The sequence below is a fragment of the Pseudophryne corroboree genome, chromosome 2 (genome assembly GCF_028390025.1).
Source record: "Pseudophryne corroboree isolate aPseCor3 chromosome 2, aPseCor3.hap2, whole genome shotgun sequence".
In the NCBI taxonomy this organism is placed as follows: Eukaryota; Metazoa; Chordata; class Amphibia; order Anura; family Myobatrachidae; genus Pseudophryne; species Pseudophryne corroboree.
Window position 1 is genome coordinate 588,519,035 of NC_086445.1, and position 20,299 is coordinate 588,539,333.

Below are 20,299 nucleotides of genomic sequence, written 5' to 3' on the forward strand. Positions count from 1 at the left end.
CCCCTATCCACTTCCTAGTGAAGTGGGCAGGATGTGGAGAAAAGCACTGTAATCAAGGGTGCTCTATGGAGGAGGCAGAGATATTAAGCATCACCCCTGGTCAGTTGACCCACAAATTGCAGAATTATTACCATGGTGTGGACGGGGCTTAAGGATGTGTCCTACACCCCCCCCCCCACACACACACACCCTTTTAAGTAGCTAGCAGTGTCTCCAGGTTTTTACCTGGAGAAGGAAACCGTAAGGAAGTATAGCCTAGCATCTCCGGGAATGCTGGGCTCAAGTGATGAAAATGGAGTCGGGCTGCAAGGCCACGCCCCCTTATGGTCAAGGAGGGGGGCTTGTTAGCACACCGGGTGTCACTGACCCCAGTGACGCCCCTGCCTTTAGCTGGCTGGAATTGCACCTGTCCTTAACTCTGCATTATCAACATAGTTATAACATTCCTTTTGAGCCTAACATGTTTTAAGGAAGGATGGTGTATAAAATAATGTATAGAGTTTGTATTGGGACAAGAGTACCCCAAATAATCAATGTCTGATAATATTTTAAAAGGTCTTTAAGGGCTGGTACAAGTAAAGGCATATGGAGATAAATGAATATGGTTATTTAAGAGGAGAGTACAGTAGGGAAATGGAGCATATTTTACTATATCTGTCACAGGAGAGTTATGATATACAAACTGCAGGTGTTTCAGGACAGAGAACAAGCAAGGCAGAATGATATTAGTGTACCCAAAAAACAAGAGTTATGGTAGACTTACCAATGTTAACTATTTCTTGGAGGTCCATAGGCTCCACAGGAATAACCTTGGGGTATATGTAGTTTGGAGAGAACTGAGCACCAAACAGTTAAACTTTCAAGTCCCAGGGTGCACTGGTGCTTCCTCCTATATACCCCGCCCCCAGGCCCAGGCTATTTAGTTTAGTAAAACAAGCCCAATGCAGGATCAGGACAAATGAGAAGGAAGAATGGAACACTCAAGAAACACACTCATATTAGAAGAGGAGAACTAGTGACCTTCTAATAATAATACCCATAAACCAGGTGCGCCAGGTTGGGAGCTCTGTGGAGCCTATGGACCTCAAAGAAACAGAGCTAACAATGGTAAGTCTAGCATAAGTCTTGTTTCTTCTTCAGAGTCCATAGGCTGCACAGGAATTATCATGGGGAAGTCCCAAAACAGTTTCCCCTAATGGAGAGGATGCTCCTAAGTGGTAAGGAAAACTTGTTGCCCCAAGGCAGCATTTTGGGAAGCAACGGTATAGCTTGAATAAAAACAGAGAAAGGTGCTGATCGAAGGCCATGTGGCTGCTCTACACAATTGTTCAGCAGATGCCCCACGAATGGTCGCCCACGATGGTCCCACATATCTAGTGTAGTGAGCCTTGACAGTATTTGGAAACGGGAGGTCTGCTTCTGTGTATGCCTGACAAATAGCCATTCAAAGCCATCTAGATAATGTCTGCTTGTTAGCAGGATAGCCTCTTTTGTGAAATCTGTATAACACAATTAGAGTATCCGATCTACGTAGCGCTCTGGTTTGATCCATATAAATCTGTACCACATCCAGCAAGCTTTATCTGTGGAAGGAGTCGGAGCTTGAAAAGATGGTACTACAATCTCTTCATTTATATGAACTTTGAAGACCAATATAGGAAGGTAGCCGGACCTAGTTTTAAGGACGGCTCTGTCTGGATGGAAAACCAAAAAGGAGAAGTGACATGATGAAGCTCCAAGGTCAGACACTCTGTAGGCAGAGGCAATAGCAAAGAGGAAGAGTGTTTTCCATGTCAGCCACTTAAGGTCCACTGTGTCCAAAGGTTCAAACGGTGGTGCTTATAAGGCCTGGAGAATTAAGGACAAAATCCCACGGAGGTTGAATGTGTACAACTCCATGAAAAATTATCTTAACGTCAGGTAGGTAAGCAATCTTTCACTGGAACCTAACTGACAGGGCAGATACCTTTACCTAGAGGGATGCCATACGGAGTTCTAAGTCCAAGCCTGTCTGGAAGAAGGCATTCTCATCACTCTGAAGGTAGGAGGATTATAGCCCCTGGGGGAACACCACCAAAGGTAAGTGTGCCAAATCCTGTAGTAAATCCTGGCTGAAGTAGGTTTATGAGCCTTGAGCATCATCTGAATGACCGAGCATAAAAAGCCCTTAGATCTTAAGAGGGATGTCTCAAGATCCATTCCATCAAAGACAGACGAGCCCGGTCTGGGTGTACGAACCCTGCGTAAGCAGATCTCTCCATAGAGGAAGGCAAAAAGAAGTGTCTATTGAGAGACCCTACAGGTCTGCAAATCAATGTCGCCTAGGCCAGTCTGGAGATATGAGAAGCACTGTGCCTCCTTCCCTTACTTACGAACTCTAGGAAGGAGTGAGACTGGAGGGAAGATGTATGCCATACTGAAGTTCAACAGCACTGCCAGAACGTTCATGAAGGCATCCCTGATTCTGGACCTGTTCACAGGCAGCCTGTGGTCGTGATGTGAGGCCATGAGATCCAGTTGAGGACTCCTGGAATGAACACCACCAATGTAGCCGGAAGATGACAATCTTCCCAAGTGAAGATGCGTGTCACTCCTCTTATGGTGGTCAGCCTCTGCATGCCTCCCTGATGGTTGAGGTAGGCTACCGCAGTTGCATTGTCGGTTTTTACCTGACCAGGTCGACTGTGGAGAAGGTCTTACGCCTGAAGGGACCATTGACTGGTCACTGCTCCCACTGTGCCGGAGTCTACTGTGCGTGCACAGGTCTCTGGAAACATGGCTCTTGCGAAAGGGGCATGTTTGCTGCAGCGACAGACACTGGACTCCGGAAAGTTAAGTATTAAAATATGGGTGTGTGTGTGGCCCCCTCGACCCATGGGCCCATGTGCGCTGCACCCATTATAGAAACTGCTTTTAGACTTTGGAGCCAGCTCCCCAGCTCCTCTTCCTCTATGCATACTAAAGCTGGAACATCCACTTAGAGTGATGATTTTCCAGAACAGAACATTCAGGATCAGAGACATATGTATCATCAACCTCCTGATCCAACAAAACCTCAGAATTCGAAGCATGCGCAGACAGTGGTGAAGTTACAGCACATCTATGCGCTCTGGCGGCTAACAATCTGTAGCCTTGTAACATTTGCTGAAAAGTGACAGCTGTTTGAGCCAAATTCTGTACAGAGTGGGAGTATCCATCCAGAGAGGATGTATAAGAGGAGTGTATGAAGCAGGATGTAATTATTTTTTTTCTTGAAGCCCAAGGTGTGTGGTTTCATCACCCAGTGGTCTGTGCAAAAACCGTGCTGGGGGCATAGGACTTGGACCCTCTCTAGAAGGAGAAGGGCCCCGTAACTCCCCAATCCCTCAGAGCCAAAAGGCGTACTGAGGGAAAAAGGGTCTTCAGGTCCCCCTTTGCTGAAGCGCAGAGGGACCCCTCGCATCCCCGACCCCCAGAGCCAAAAGGCCCCTTAGGGGGCAAGGGTCTTCAGACTTTCCTCCGCCTCATGGCTCGGGGTCGTCCCTTTCTCCCCAGGGTTGGCCGAAGCTTCCCCCCGGGGAACAAAAAACCTTCAGCCCTCCCCAAAAGGAGAGTGCCTCGGCTACATGGGGAGAGGGTGGCCCATAAGGGTCTAACCTAAATGTGAATACACAAATGAAAAACACAAAAAGGTGTGGTGAAGTACAAAAAAAGCTGCAGACACATGTGAATAAATAAATAAATAAATAAATAAGCCCCAGCCAGAAGGCAGGGGGAAAAGTAAAAATATCCTTGCCCTAGCCAAAGGCTGCGCAAAGGAAAGTGGGTGACATACCATGTTGTATTTATGTGTGTTGCCGGTACTGTAATAATTGTAGGTAGTATCGTGATCAGCTACTGTGGATGATGCATATATATGTTATTCATATGGAAGTCGCATGCCTAGCTAGCTTGTGCCCGTGGGAGGTTGCATGCTAGAGTCAGCGCGAGGACGGCACGTGAATGAGGGGGACGAGAGATCAGCGGTTGGTGGCGCAGATGGAGCGAAGGAGAGTGACTACTGCCACAGCAATGCTACTACAGATCACATAGCCGGGGGAGCAGCGCTGGTGAGAGCCGCTAGTGTAATCACCTGAGGCGTTGTGTCCGGGATCAGAGCGCCACCCCCATCTCCCTAGCGATAGCTGGGTTGGCGTGACGGCTGACAGAACCCAGCCACAGGAGGAGACTCGTATCGAAGGAGCCACCCTGCTAGCTACGGGCCGGGCATCGATAGGAGCAGCCGGGGACAGAGCCACCCAGCGGGAGGAGAGCTGCGCAGGTGGAGCCACCCCTCAGCAGCACAGGGATACAGTAGCACTGACAGCAGTAACCGTGAGTGATATGCAACTACCCACTCACATTGGTCCAGGTAGACAGAGACATTAACCCCTAAATCCAAAGGGAGCATCTGAGGATTGCTTCTATGCAGCTCAGTCATATCAGATGCACACAGTTTAGCCATTGAATAAAGGGGAGGATTGCTGATTAAAAGCATTTACTCACCTGATCGTCACACACAGCCGCCCCGGGGACACTGGAAGGCAGTCCAACTGAAATAGGGAGTACAGAGTGTCATTACAGTGATAGCTCGATCCTGCTCCAGGAGTCTAAAACTACATGTAAAGAGGTGGCTAGGCAGTTGAGAAATACCAAGTTAATGTCCATCATACTAGTAGATAATTGACTGTTTACCCAGGACATGCTCCTCTGACTGAAAGGGGGTACCCCGCACTAGTGCATCCTCTAAGAACTAGGAAAGGAGACAGGATTGGATGCATACTAGGGACCTACAACAGTCCGTCCGTGTAGAACAGGGGAGCTCCTCCTCGATAGCAACTCTTTGAGCTTCAGATCTCCACACCAGAGTCCCATGACCCGTAAACATATTGGATACAACCGAGCATTGTGACGGGAGGAACTGCTTCGTCCATAGTGCTACTATTGGCCCACAGTGGAGACTTCTGATTACCCCACTGGCCAAGCAATCCACACTAGGATTTAGACTTCTCGCAACCCTAGTACTCTTGGGAAATACAGACCTAGTGCACTGAACTATATTAAAATATATTTGCAAATATATAAACATTTATGAAGGGTTATGACAATTTTGCAGTGCAGTGGCGTAACTAGAAATTTTTCTCCCCCAAGCCAAAAAATCCTTCGGCGCCCCCCCCCCCCCCCCCTCATACACCCCGTAATTGGAATTGGCACTAGCAAAGGTAGAAAAATGCGCGCGCCGCAGGCGCGCGCTGGCAAAAAGGGTGTGTGGCTTTGTCGAAATGGGCGTGGAGGGCGTGGCATTGCAGGAAAAGACTACCTTATACCCCAGTTTTGTAACCTGCACGCCCAGACGTTGGCCACCACAGGAAAGAAAAATAATCCTGATTCATGCCCCTTACATTATTTGTCATTTTTCCTCCTTATAGTAATGCCCAGTATACATTATGCCACATACTGCAATGGTCCTTAGACATTATTCCACACACAATCAGTGATCGCGCTGAGCCAAAAAAAAAGTGGGTCCCAGGGACCCTTCACTTTTAAAAATTGGGGTCCTACCGGTCGTTTTCTGGGTCCCATCGGAATGAAGGTTCTTATTAATTTTAATCTTGTTTGGACACTACAAAAGTGTTGCAAGATGGGGGGGATGGGGTGACAATGCTGCTGGGCTGTGTAGCATGCAGGACACCCTGCACCAGAGCTGTAACTAGACATTTTGGTGCCCTTAGGCAGAAAGTGAATTGGTGTTAGACCACTTAGACCACAAAGAACAGGTAGTGCGCGCCGTAGGCGCGTCGCAAAATTTCAGGGGCGTGGCTTCATAGGGAAGGGGCGTGACCACATAATAGTGTCAATTCACATTACACCACACAGTAGTGGCGCTTATACACATTGCACCAGGTAGAACCTCCTAAGCACACTGATCCAGGTAGATCACGTCATACACTTTGCTCCAGGTACAGCACGTCATACACTTTGCACCAGGTACAGCACGTCATACACTTTGCACCAGGTACAGCACGTCATACACTTTGCACCAGGTACAGCACGTCATACACTTTGCACCAGGTACAGCACGTCATACACTTTGCACCAGGTACAGCACGTCATACACTTTGCACCAGGTACAGCACGTCATACACTTTGCACCAGGTACAGCACGTCATACACTTTGCACCAGGTAGAGCACGTTATCATACACAGTGCGCCAGGTAGAACACGTTATACACACTGCGCCAGGTAGAGCACGTTATCATACACATTGCACCAGGTAGAGCATGTTATCATACACATTGCCGCTAGGTAGAGCAAGTTATCATACACATTGCATCAGGTAGAGCATGTTATCATACACATTGCCGCTAGGTAGAGCAAGTTAGCATACACATTGCCGCTAGGTAGAGCAAGTTATCATACACATTGCGTCAGGTAGAACACGTTATTATACACAATGCGCCTGGTAGAGCATGTTATCAGCCACATTGCGCCAGGTAGAACACGTTATTATACACAATGCGCCTGGTAGAGCACATTATCATACACATTGCGCCAGGTAGAACACGTTATTATACACAATGCGCCTGGTAGAGCACGTTATCAGCCACATTGCGCCAGGTAGAACACGTTATTATACACAATGCGCCTGGTAGAGCACATTATCATACACATTGCGCCAGGTAGAACACGTTATTATACACAATGCGCCTGGTAGAGCACGTTATAATACACATTGCACTAGGTAGAACACGTTATTATACACAATGCGCCTGGTAGAGCACGTTATTATACACATTGCACTAGGTAGAGCACGTTATCATACACATTGCGCCAGGTAGAACACGTTATCATACACATTGCGCCAGGTAGAACACGTTATCATACACATTGCGCCAGGTAGAACACGTTATCATACACATTGCGCCAGGTAGAGCACGTTATCATACACATTGCGCCTGGTAGAGCACGTTATTATACACATTGCACCAGGTAGAGCACGTTATCATACACATTGCGCCAGGTAGAACACGTTATCATACACATTGCGCCAGGTAGAACACGTTATCATACACATTGCGCCAGGTAGAACACGTTATCATACACATTGCGCCAGGTAGAGCACGTTATCATACACATTGCGCCAGGTAGAACACGTTATTATACACATTGCGCCAGGTAGAACACGTTATTATACACAATGCGCCTGGTAGAGCACGTTATTATACACAATGCGCCTGGTAGAGCACTGAGGCACATTGCAGTAACCACTCACTTATCACCTCCAGTTGCACGAAGGGGCCGTTTGACACAAGTGGTACCGCCCCCAGCAGCAACTCACTGACACTCACCATTTTTTCTGACAGCACAGTGCAGTGAGTGCACTGGCACAAGTAGCCAGCCTGCGCCTGTAGTAGCCGCAGCCTGGAGGAGCTCTATGTGAAATCGCAAGCAGAGGCTGTTCTCTGGCAAGAAGGAGCTCGTCCAATCGCTTCCCCTGACGGGCTGGCCACTGCTAAATATACCGATAATCAGTTCCAACTGTGTCAAAGTAGTGGAGCCCCAGGTGCAATGGGAAAGTCAGTGTCACTGCACAGTTGTACTGATTACTGGTATATTTAGCAGTGGCCAGCCCGTCAGGGGAAGCGATCGGAGGAGCTCCTTCTTGCCAGCCTCTGCTTGCGATTTTACAGATAGCTCCTTCATGCTGCGGCGCCGGCTGGCTACTTGTGCCAGTGCACTCACTGCACTGTGCTGTCAGAAAAATGGTGTCAGTGAGGCCCTGACACTCTGAGCGGCCTCACATTGCACACACGGAGCTTGCAGCCCCCGGACATCCCGCATCTGCACCAGCTACTCCAGGTGAAGTGGGGCGATGCAGCACTGTCTACTGCTTACCAACAGCAGGAGCTGCGCAGCCCGGCCGGCTCCTGCTGGAAGGTAATTGTCGGGTCTCGGTGGGGCGTTGAGCGGGTCCCGGGTAGGGGGGTGGCGGCGGGCAGATCCGGAGCTGTACTCCCAGTCGCAGAGGAGGGTGCTGGCGGCAGAGCGGCAGTGGAGCCGGATGAGCGGGGCCAGTCTGTCAGCCCTGCAGCACAGATTCATGTGCTGGCGGGGAGCAGGATTCAAAGCGGGAGATGCTGCAGGCTGTGATTGGATGGAGACTACAGGAGGTGATTGGCCGAGGAAACAGCCAGTCACCTCCTGCATTCCGCTGACAGGCTTAACACATGCAAACACATATTCAGATGAGCGCGTCCTGTGGGACCCGCTCATCTTCTAAATGTGAGTCCCGGGCGGCTGTTTCTGGGTAAAATACGCGCCATAGCGCGTTTTTGCGATCACTGACAATAATGCATATGACACAATATGCACACACCGTAATGCCCCCTACACATTATGCCACACACCGTAATGCCCCCGACACATTATGCCACACACCGTAATGCCCCCGACACATTATGCCACACACCGTAATGCCTGTGACACATTATGACAGGAATCGCAATGCCCGTTATACATTATGCTACACACTGCAATGCCCCTGATACATTATAGCACATACAATGTCTGTGACACAGTATGACACACAACACAATGATCCTGAGACATTATACCACATACCACAATGCCCGTGACATAGTCTACAACACACCGTAATGCCAGATACATTATGACACACACTGCAATGTCCGTGATACATTATGCCACACACCGTAATGCCCATTACACATTAAGTTCTACAGTAAGGCTACCAATTACTTTTAAATTACCTGCTCGTTGCCAGGGGTTTCATGCTCTTGGTTCCATGCACGGTGCCAGGATGTCATGCTCGTTGCCAGGGGTTTCATGCACTGGGTGTCATGCTCGTTGCTAGGGGGTAGTGCTTGTTGCTAGGGCCGTGCTCCCAGTGCCACATATGCTCCCAGTGCCAGATATTCCCCCACAGTGCCAGGTATATGCACCCAGTGCCAGATATTCCCCCACAGTGCCAGGTATATGCACCCAGTGCCAGATATTCCCCCACAGTGCCTGCTTCCCCCCCAGTGCCAGGTATATGCCCCCAGTGCCGGGTATATGCCCCCCCAGTGCCAGGTATATTCCCCCAGTGCCAGGTATATGCCCCCCCAGTGCCAGGTATATGCCCCCAGTGCCAGATATTCTCCCACAGTGCCAGATATTCCCCCCAAGTGCCAGGTATATGCCCCCAGTGCCAGGTACATGCCCCCCCAGTGCCAGTTATATGCCCCCAGTGCCAGGTATATGCCCCCAGTGCCAGATATTCCCCCCCAGTGCCTGCTTCCCCCCCAGTGCCAGGTATATGCCCCCAGTGCCGGGTATATGCCCCCCCAGTGCCAGGTATATGCCCCCAGTGCCGGGTATATGCCCCCCCAGTGCCGGTTATATGCCCCCAGTGCCAGGTACATGCCCCCAGTGCCAGATATTCCCCCCCAGTGCCTGCTTCCCCCCCAGTGCCAGGTATATGCCTCCAGTGCCGGGTATATGTCCCCCCCAGTGCCAGGTATATGCCCCCAGTGCCAGGTACATGCCCCCAGTGCCGGGTATATGCCCCCCCCAGTGCCAGGTATATGCCCCCAGTGCCAGGTACATGCCCTCAGTGCCGGGTATATGTCCCCAGTGCCAGATCTGCCCCCCCAGTGCCAGGTATATGTCCCCAGTGCCGGGTATATGCCCCAGTGCCTGCTCCCCCGGCCCCCCCTATGTGTTGGAGGCACACGAGCGCATCGCGCGTCTCTCCTGTGTCCCTCCTGGCTCTCCCCCGGCTGGTCTAATAACGGAAGTGCCGTTCGTGAGCCAATCAGAGCTCACGAACGGCACATGCTTCCTTAGACTAGCCGGGGGAGAGCCAGGAGGGACACAGGAGAGACGCGCGATGCGCTCGTGTCCCTCCAACACATAGGGGGGGGGGGCCGGGGGAGCAGGCACCGCAGGGAGGGAGAGCCGGAGAGGAGATCGCAGATTGACATGCGGACGCTCGTCCGCATGTCAATCTGTTCTAAATCAGTGGCGCCCCCGCAGCCCCTCGCCCCCAAGCCACCGCGAGGACTGCGGGGGCAGTAGTTACGCCACTGTGCAGTGTAACTAAGAGTAACACAATACCCGGGTTTTTTTGGGAAACGACTTCTGAGCTCACTAAGTTGTTCATGGTACCAAGGTATATTTTTGTAGATGCATGCACTTGATTTTGTATAGGCTATGAAGAGGGGTAGATAGGCTAAGTGATAAAGTACAGCACCGCAGAAAAAAAGGAGTAAATAAATGCGCTGCCAAGATATGATGCAGCCAATTAAAACAATAGGAACCTTCACAAACAATTCCACAAATAGTAAACAAAAAGAATTTTGTCAAATCGGCGCAAAATATCAAACAAATTCTTACATGAAAATATCCTGATAGGCTTAATAGGATAAAATCCTAATGAAGAGGTTTCTGTGTTCTAAATGTCCCGTAATCCATATGCCCTTTGGTTCTGTGAATCAATTTCCTTATCTCAAACAAAGAAAAAAGATCATGGTGCCGATCCACTTATGGGGGACAAAGGATTTATTTTACACAAGAAACTCACAATTTATAAAAATAAACAAGCATATAACCACTGCAAGTGGAAGGCGGGGTGCTGTCGTTACTGGTAGTCAGAGTTACCCTCCTAAGATGGTCAGGCTGCACTAAAGGTTCCGGATACCGTAGAAGTGCAAAGAGTAGCTTTAACGACCCAGGTCAGATCACACTGACGAAGGACCGCAGCTGTCCGAAACGCGTTGAGCAGTTGGTGATTTGGGACTGAGGGTGATCTGACCTGGGTCGTTAAAGCTACTCTTTGCACTTCTACGGTATCCGGAACCTTTAGTGCAGCCTGACCATCTTAGGAGGGTAACTCTGACTACCAGTAACGACAGCACCCCGCCTTCCACTTGCAGTGGTTATATTTTTTTGTTTGTTTTTATAAATGAGTTTCTTGTGTAAAATAAATCAGGATATTTTCATGTAAGAATTTGTTTGATATTTTGCACCAATTTGACAAAATTCTTTTTGTTTAATAAAGTACAGCACCAACATTGAAAACCAATTATCTTATAGTTTTCAATATATAAACAAAGTGGGAGTGGGTCTATTTCGGGCGCTCCCAGCTGCTGAAAAATGTGTAGCTCCAGAGAGAACACCACTCTCTAACAATCTCCAAGTATATACAATATGAGCAAACACATAACATCAAGCACTGAGAAAAAGGAATAACTCAAACCTTCCCTTATATATAGGGACGATCTTATGGAAGATGATTCTTTCTCTCTTCCGACCAGTGGTTCCTTCTTTCACTCCCATTTGAGATGATGCATGAAAAGTAATAAAACAATACAATAGTGTAGTATGTTCAAAACAATATCACACTTCACCCAAGTGGTTTTAAGGGTTTGAGGTGAAGATTACATTCGTGACTGACCTCCACCATTTCCTTAATAAAAGTTCATAAATATGGGACCGTGCTGTTTCTTCCCTTTTTGTTAAATGGGAACTCGCAATGTGTAAAATTCCAAATGTAATAGGGTAAGCGTACCCCAACTCACAATGACTGTAGGTATTCAAGACTTATAAAGGTATCTTTAGGAGGATGTTAAATCACCAAAGCAATATAGTGGGCGTACCCCAACTCGCAGTGACTAGAGATATTCAAAATGCATAAGGGTTTCTTTAAGAAATTTTTTAGGGATCACAGCGTACCCCAACTCACAATTCAGCAGATTTTCGCAATCATATAAAGGTATCTTTCAATATCCAGAAATCCAAGCGATGTATGAGACTTCAAGTAGTTTATTCCATTAAAACAATTTCCAAATGTTTATAAAAATCCCAAGAAGGATGAACAATAAAAATAAGTGAACAATAAAAAAATGGGGAGCAACTTCCGGTGGGCGGATCAAGCGACTGACCGCATTTTAAAGAGCTCTCCGCTCCCCAGCCCACAAACACCTAATTACAACAGGGATTAGTGCCCGAGGACGTTCCTACCGGGCACCGGAGATAGTGGTGGGAAAGAGGCTGCCATCCCCAGCTCCCCACCGCCCTGCTGTCACTGGAACCGAGGCGTTTAAGAAGACGCTGCTCAGCGGGCGCCATCTTCCCGTGCCCGATCTCCCCCCCCCTGCTCTGATTTGGCTGTGGCTGCGATCCTCCGTCCTCCTAGCAGGGTACAAGAGACAGGCGGTGCATGGTCGTAATCAAAGCTCTGACCCACCGTTCTCTCCCCCTGCATGCGGCTGCACTGCCTGTGTCGGAGTGGCGGTGCCTGAGGAGGGACGCGTCTCCCTGCACCCATACCTCCCCCCCTGCACTGATACAGCTGTGACTGGTTAATCTCACCCTTTTGGAGGGCGGACAATATATTGGAGGTGAGTGGCTGGATGTATCACTGGCATTGCACCATCTCCCATCATTGACTGCTTTACTCCGGCTGGAGTCCCACCACCTGGGAATATTATACACCACAGGCATTGTCCTGTTACTCCCCCCTGCATATAATCCTCCTGCCTCTTCATTGCGTGCCAAGCCGCTCTGTACCCTCCTGCTTCAACAGGCACCTTAAGGGGTGGGAATTCATTCATTACCCCTGAGCTTGGAGTATTGCCCTGAGGATCCCTCCACCCTCTCACTGAGCCGCTGTGACGTGTTTAGGAGGAGTCGTGTTAATATCCTTCCTTTGATCTGCAGTGCTGGATTTCCCTCATCTGCTATTATTAAAGCTACAAGTCCTTACACGCCTTCCAGCTGGCCTGTATTTTCTCTACTTATTTCCAAAAGATTTGGTGCCATTTATATATTTCCTAATTATGGATAAATTTGTTGCTAAATCTCAGAGAGGCGGTAGGGGCGGCACGAATGCCAAAGCTCGGGAAACAAGAGCCAATGCCACGCCGGCACGGAGCCCACCATCCTCCCCGCCTGGCAATGACGTACTGCAGGGTGTATCAGATCCCACTGCTTACAGCACAGGATCTATAGCCAAAGCCCAGGAGATATCTGATTTACTGTCCCCTCTCTTAGATAAAAAACTTGCTGGCCTACAGGCGGCTATTGAATCTACCGTCACTCAACGTAAAGAACACAGTGCTCGCTTCGACAAAGCTGAACAATGAATTTCTAATGTAGAAGATGACCTGCTTACTGCGAAAGCCACTATCGCCTCCCATCCTTAACTGCGATACATGATAAATTAGAAGATCTTGAAAATAGAAATCATCGGAACAACCTTCGCATGATAGGTCTACCTAAATCGGTCAAGCAAAAAGACCTGATGGAGTTGGTATCAGTGTGGCTTCCTACAGAATTGAGCTGTTTACCAAAATCGGGCGCCATGCTCATAGAGAGTTGATCGCATAGGTCCAGACCGACAAAATGATCGTCGCAGACCCAGGCCAGTTATTTTCAAGTTTCTGAACTATGTCGATAACGTCTGTGTGCTGGATGCCTATAGAAAATCTCGTGATCTGAATTACCATGGCGACAGACTTCTATTGTTTCAGGATTTCTCCTACCAAGTTGCCATGGAAAGAAAATAATTTGCGCCTGTTTGTAAATCCCTCTTCGATGCTGGTATTCATTTTGCTCTCCTATATCCGGCTAAGCTGAGGGTGCAACTGGATGGAAAAAATCATTTCTTTGAATCTGTACAGCCCGTGAAGTCATTTCTTGCTTCACTTTCTACACACCCACATGCGCTGTCTGATGACACGGACTAACTCCAGGACTGGTTCGCAAGTATGACACCTGTTCTGTGAATTGTAATGTAATTATGGTTAGGTTTGTTGTTTACCTTTCATTTATTGTTTCTGACAAAGATATCACCAATGCTGTGCTGTAGGCGCAAGTTATTATGGTCACATGGGTCCACTTGGACCGCTTGTTTGTATCGCCTGACTGGCGATTGTTCTATCTTCTGTCCCCAGTTTCCTCCCCTCCCTTTTTGTTTCAATAGAGTTACAGATGTTCCTGTTGGGCTTTTCTGGCCTACAGTTTGGGTTCAAAAAATTAAGAAAATAGTAGTTTTTGTTATACATTGCTTTTAATACCTGTGTTATGCAGGAGACATTTACTGGTGGCACCCCTGCTGGCTGGGACAAGGGGGATCACCTACACGTTAATTGAATTATCTTTTTTCTTCCCAAAGCTAGGTATTGGTTAATATGACACATACAGAGACTTCGTTGCTCATGAAACAGGAGCATATCAAATTCTTGACCTGGAATGTAGAGGGCCTTAACACACCACTTAAACGGAAAAAAGTGCTGCAACATCTGAAGCGGCTTAAACCAGATGTGGCAGTGTTACAGGAAACACATTGGCGAGATGGGGACCCTAATACTCTGAGAGATACTTGGTTTTCCGATTATATCTCAGCTTCTTATACTACTAAGAACGCGGGGTGGTTCTCATTATTAATACATTTTTACAATATTCGGTTTTAGATAAATTAAGTGACCCAGAAAAGCGCTATCTATTCGTGAAAATGTGACTGGAGGGTGAAATTTATACCATAGCAACGTTATATGCTCCAACCGGTCCTAATAACACCTTTTTCACTGATGTCTATGTTAAATTGCAGGATTGGGCTGCGGGACACATAATCCTAGGTGGAGATTTCAACACCACTCTTAATCAGTCCTTAGACAAAGCCGCTAATGCCACCCGCAATACGCCTTCAACTGCACTTGCTTTACTGATTGACTCCTTAGATCTCACTGACCCGTGGAGGTTTCAAAATCCAGTGGGTAGGGAATATACCTTCTACTCGCATCCACACCATACCTCTTCTAGGATTGATCTTTGGCTCATCCCCACTTCTTTGTTAGTTAGAGTTCATCACTCCTGAATTGAAAATATTGCCGTATCAGATAATGTTCCAACATGGTTTACTCTGTCACTCTCCTCTCCAAGATTATCCTCCTTTAATTGGAGATTCCCCTCCTACTTATCAGAATCTCCAGACTTTAAGTTGTCCATGGGACAACATTTTTTAAATTACGTTGATGATAACATCCAACACATAGAAGATGTCAATTTGTTTTGGGCTGCTTCTAAACCGGTGATGAGGACCCATATAATCGCATATGTCGCAGCTAAACGCAGATTTTTGAACCAAAGGCTGCAGGACCTTAGTCTATCAGTCTCCAATTTTTATGCTGCAATGTTGTCTAGTAATACTCCAGACACTCGTCAACTATATACTGACGCAAAGGCGATGTATGACTCCTTATGCACCGAAAAGGCGCAGCACTCATTGGATTATCAAAAAAATCGCTACTTCAGATGGGGTAATAAAGCCGGCAAATTACTAGCATCTGTGATAAGAAGCCAGCGACAACCAACGCACATACCAAAAATAGTTACAGACGCAGGCTCTTTGTTGTCTGCACCTGATATTGCTGCTTCATTTTTAGATTACTATAAACGCTTATATACGGCCCGCACTGACAGTCCTTTGTTGGGTATGGACTTTATTAGGAAGGCTGGAGCCCCTTCCTTGACAGATGATGAGGGTGAGGCGCTAGTAAGCGCTATTTCAGAACAAGCCATTGGTCGACTGTCTAAAGGTAAAGCCCCGGGTCCTGATGGCCTTAATGCTGATTATTATAAATTGCTGTCCCCGCAGTTGTTACCATTCTTACAAAATGTATTCAATTCAATCCTCTCAGGAGGGGAACCCCCACGTGATTTCACACAAGCCAGAATAATCTTATTACCTAAACCGGATAAAGACCCCACACTGGTCATATCCTATCGCCCCATATCTCTCTTAAATCAGGACCTTAAGCTCCTAACAACTATAATAGCTCAAAGATTACAAGCTATATTGCCAAATATACTACATCCCTCCCAAAATGGCTTTGTTAAAGGCCGCTCATCAGTGCATAATATTCGACAGGTGGTGGCCGCATTAACCCGATCTTCACATGGTTCAGGACACAATTCTTTATTGGTTAATTGTGACACGGACAAAGCCTTTGATAGGGTGTCCTGGGAACATCTGCTCCGAGTGTTGCATCTCCAAAATTTTGGGGTGGGATTCATTAGTTTATTCCGTAAGCTATATGCCTCTCCTACTGCTTTTCTGACTGTTAATGGCTTGAATACTTTAAACTTTTCTCTATCCCGTGGTACCCGACAGAGTTGCCCACTATCCCCTTTATTATTTAACTTAGCGCTAGATCCCATGATTAGATTGTTTCACCTGCACACTCCCTGGCGTGGGATTGAGGTGGGCCAACAAACATTAATAGTCTCAGCCTATGCAGATGATCTTCTTTTATACTTTACGAACCCCCAGGAAGCATTCCCAGGCTTCCTACACATACTGGATAATTTTGAGCAGATTTGTGGATTTATAATTAATAAAACAAAAACACACACATTAGCCTTACAGCCAGGTGCAAAAGATCATTGGTCAGAAGGCTTCCCATTTTTATGGGCAGACTCCTCCATTAAATATCTTGGTTTAAACATAATGATAAAACCAGCTGATTTATATATGGCGGACTTCCCTGGGTTAATAGCGCGCGATATGTTAGATTTTAAACGTTGGCGCCATTTACCGTTGTCTTATATAGGTAGATGTTACTTAATTAAGATGGTATCATTTCCTAGGCTGTTATACGCCATACAAATGCTCCCCATTTTACTGAAAGACTCAGATTTAAAAATTATAAACAAGGCTATTAGTACATTTATTTGGGCAGGAAAAAAGCCAAGAATATCATTATTTAAACTGAGCCAACCCCCTTCTTTGGGGGGGTATAAATCTCCCTTGTATACGCAGCTACACCTTGGTGGCTAACTATCATTTTGCGGTGGATTGGCTTCATAACACTAGCAACTATGCCTGTACTGCCCTGGAGCAAGCCTCTTGCCCGGATATAGCTTTGCCTAGTTTGTTACACATGAAACCAACAAACCACCCCCCTACTGTATCTGATAATCTTTTACTTACTACTACTTGTACCGCCTGGCATTTGGCTAGATCTGGTCTAAAACTATCAACCTACAACACAATTTTTTTTTCCCTTTCCCCACCGACAATGGCCCTTATTCCAAGTTGTTCGCTAGCTGCTTTCGGTCGCAGCGCCGCGATCATGCTAAAATTCGGCACTTCTGCGCATGCGTATGGTACGCAGTGCGCATGCGTGACATTCTTTCACACAAAACTATGCAATTTCACACAAGGTCGAGCGACGCTTTTCAGTCACTCTGCTGATCGGTGAGTGATTGACAGGAAAGGGGCTTTTCTGGGTGGTAACTGTGCGTTTTCCGGGAGTGTGCTAAAAAACGCAGGCGTGTCAGGTAAAAACGCAGGCGTGCCTGGGGAAATGGGGGAGTGGCTGGCCGAACGCAGGGCATGTTTGTGATGTCAAAGCAGGAACTAAACAGACTGAAATGATCGCAAGGTAGGAGTAGGTTTGGAGCTACTCTGAAATGGCATGAACATTTTTTCGAGCAGTTCTGCTAACCTTTCGTTTGCACTTCTGCTAAGCTAAGATACACTCCCAGAGGGCGGCGGCTTAGCGTTTGCACTGCTGCTAAAAGCAGCTAGCGAGCGATCAACTCGGAATGAGGGCCAATGTGTGTACTCCTTTGTTGTGGGGTTCTTCATTATCGCGGTCTTGGCATAAGAGGGGCCTTAGTTTTATTTTCCATACTTTGCAATGGAATTGTTTGACATTATTACCACTTCCTTTGCTACGTGATAAATACCCAGATTTGTCTATACCGCTGTTTGTTTACTACCAACTCCGCAGCCTTACCCGTAGTATGCTTTCTAAACTAACAGACAAAGATGCCTCCAATGAGTTTGATATTATGGTTGGAAATGCTACGGATAATAGGTGCTCAACCTCCTTGTTATATATGCACATTAAACAATGTATTAATCCTGCGGGTTTACAGACGGGAATGGCTAAATGGGTCGTTGATCTACCTGATGTTCCCATGGTGACGCTGCTTGATGCTTTTACACGTCTTAATAAGACATTAGTATCTGCATCTTACATGGAAATGCAATATAAACTATTACACCGAGCGTGCTATACCCCTAAACTACGCTTATTAATGGGCGTTTCCACTGATTCACACTGCTTCAAATGTGCGGCACCAAATGCGGATTTATTTCATTGCATGTGGAGTTGCCCAGAAGTGCATACATTTTGGGTATTGGTGGGTCAACATATCAAAGATACATATGACATTATTATTACACAAAATCCTGAGTGGGCAATGTGGGATATATACACGTCCTCTGCTGTGAATAGACCAACATTGGGACAAAGGTTGTTTCTAGCCAAATTGGCAGCAGCTGTAAAGAAAACAATATTGTCGCAATGGATTTCACCAGACCCTCTGACGTTATCTCTACTCCTGCCTAGGGTGTCTTACCTTTTCTCAATGGATTGGCTCGAAATGTCTCTCAATAAAGAGAAGCAAGTTGAAAAAATAGGGATTTTTGTTTACTTACCGTAAAATCTCTTTCTCTGAGTCCATCTAGGGGACGCTGCGCCGTTACTTGTGGGTTAGAGGTGTGTGGTAGTGGAGTTTGGCACAGAATCTATCAAACAAACTGCCTCCTCCCCCCTCTAACCCCTCCCATCTCCTTCCTGCCCAGCCATCAATTCAGTTAACGTTTAGCCAAGCCAAAGGAGATAGACCAGAACAAAAAAAAACCCAACCAAATAAACCAGACAAACCTACGGGAGGGATCGCAACGTCCCCCAGATGGACTCAGAGAAAGAGATTTTACGGTAAGTAAACAAAAATCCCTATTTCTCTGTCATCCATCTGGGGAACGCTGCGCCGTTACTTGTGGGATTTCCCAAAGCAAGCTTATGAGAAGAGGGAGACGTTGACGGCATAGCCGTCTGTAAAATACAACGCCCAACAGAGGCAGTCTCTAAACCAAAAGTATGAAAACTGTAAAACTTTGTGAAAGTATGGACTGACGACCAGGTCGCCGCCCTGCACAGCTGCTCAATAGATGCACCACCGCGAACAGCCCAAGAGGCTCCAACAGCTCTAGTCGAATGAGCTCTAATTGAGTCAGGAACCGAAACATTTGAAGACACGTACGCCTGTCTGATGGCCGAAGTTACCCAACGGGCCACAGTGTTCTTGGAGGCCGCCCAACCCCGTTTGGGAGCATCAATCAATACCAACAAGGTATCCGTACGACGGAAAGACTCCGTGCGAGACAAATAAATACGTAAGGCCCGGACAACATCCAGGAGGGCCAAATGGGAGTTCTCCCCGGAAGACGACGTCGGAGCAAATGCCGGAAGGACAATGTCCTGATTTAAATGGAAGGCCGAAACAACCTTTGGAAGGAAAGAAGGCTTAGTCCGCAGAACCACCCGGTTATCATGAAAAACTAACAAGGGTGGCCTGCAAGAAAGAGCCGCCAACTCAGACACTCGTCTAGCTGAGGCAATAGCCAAAAGAAAAACAACTTTCAGTGTTAGATAACGTAGTTCTACAGATTCCAAAGGCTCAAATGGAGATTTTTGAAGGGCCGTAAGGACCAAGTTTAAATCCCAAGGAGGAACCGGAGGAACAAAAGGTGGTTGAATCCGAAGTACTCCCTGAAGGAATGTTTGAACCTCTGGAATGATCGCTAGTTTCTTTTGAAAAAGAACCGACAAGGCCGAAACCTGACCCTTTAGTGAAGAAAGCCTCAGACCCTTATCGAGACTCTCCTGAAGGAAAGATAGTAGGCGAGGAAGTTTAAACAAATGCGGAGTCAAGCCCCGCTTTTCGCACCAAGCAATGTAAATACGCCATACCCTATGGTAAATGCCAGAAGTCACCGGCTTCCTAGCCCGAATCATCGTCTGTACAACAGAACGAGAAAGACCTTTAGCTTTTAAAATGTTGGATTCAAGAACCAAGCCGTCAAAGCCAGCCGACTTAAATCTGGGTGGCGACAAGGTCCTTGAAGAAGAAGATCTGGTCGCAGGGGGAGACGAAAGGGGTCTCCGACGACCATGCTGCGCAGAAGATTGTACCACTGTCGGCGCAGCCAATCTGGAGCCACCAGAATTATTGCGAGACCTTCTCGCCGAATGCGTTGAAGTAGATGTGGAATCAGTGGAATTGGCGGAAACATATTCAACCCAGTTGAAACTGCCACGGGGCTGTTAGAGCATCGATCAGAAATGCTTGAGGATCCTGAGTCCGCGAGCCGTAGTGAGGAAGCTTCTTGTTGAGACGAGACGCCATTAGGTCTACGTCG